The sequence below is a fragment of the Gavialis gangeticus genome, unplaced genomic scaffold (assembly GCF_001723915.1).
Source record: "Gavialis gangeticus isolate Ggan-Ray unplaced genomic scaffold, GavGan_comp1, whole genome shotgun sequence".
Taxonomy (NCBI): domain Eukaryota; kingdom Metazoa; phylum Chordata; order Crocodylia; family Gavialidae; genus Gavialis; species Gavialis gangeticus.
In genome coordinates this window covers 14,099,125-14,099,735 of record NW_017728991.1, presented here as the reverse complement: position 1 = coordinate 14,099,735, position 611 = coordinate 14,099,125, and positions in this window count along the sequence as shown.

Here is a 611-nt window from a genome sequence, read left to right as displayed (position 1 = left end):
AGTGGGCGAAGCAGGAGGAGCCCGGGCAAGGACCCAGAAGTGAGCTGCACCTCTCCAAACCACCTGGCTGGTGGCTGTCACACCGATTTGCTTACTCGCCCCTCTGCAAAGGCCATAAAACCCCCCGGGATTTCCCAGTCACTCCTGCAAACCAGGGAGATTTTGCTTTGCTTCCTGAGCCCGGCTCCCCACATGCTCATAGTGAAAATGTCTCTTGCTTTCCACTGAGCCTTCACCGACCTGAGAAACCCTGGAGCCACCTCAGGTCCCTTCACTCTTCTCACTTCCCCTGCTTGTCCCAAGTAGTGGCAAGGCCCTGTAGGTCCAGCTCTCACTGGTCATTTGCTCTCTCCCCTCAACTGGAAAGAAATCCTCAAAGAGTTAAAAGCCCAACCTGGAGCCTTCTCATCAGCTAGGGTCAGCAGCGCCGGCTGGTGGCTCCGGGGCCTGGACCTGGGAACAGCTTGTGATTTCCCGAGGAGCTGTTGCTATTGTATCTTTTGTTTCCAGACTGGAGCTCAGCAGTGATTCAGTTCAGGGTCTGAGGCCAAGAGATTTCTAAACAACTGCTGGCTGTTTCTCTCCTCCCCCTGCCGCCTCTCACGCACAGA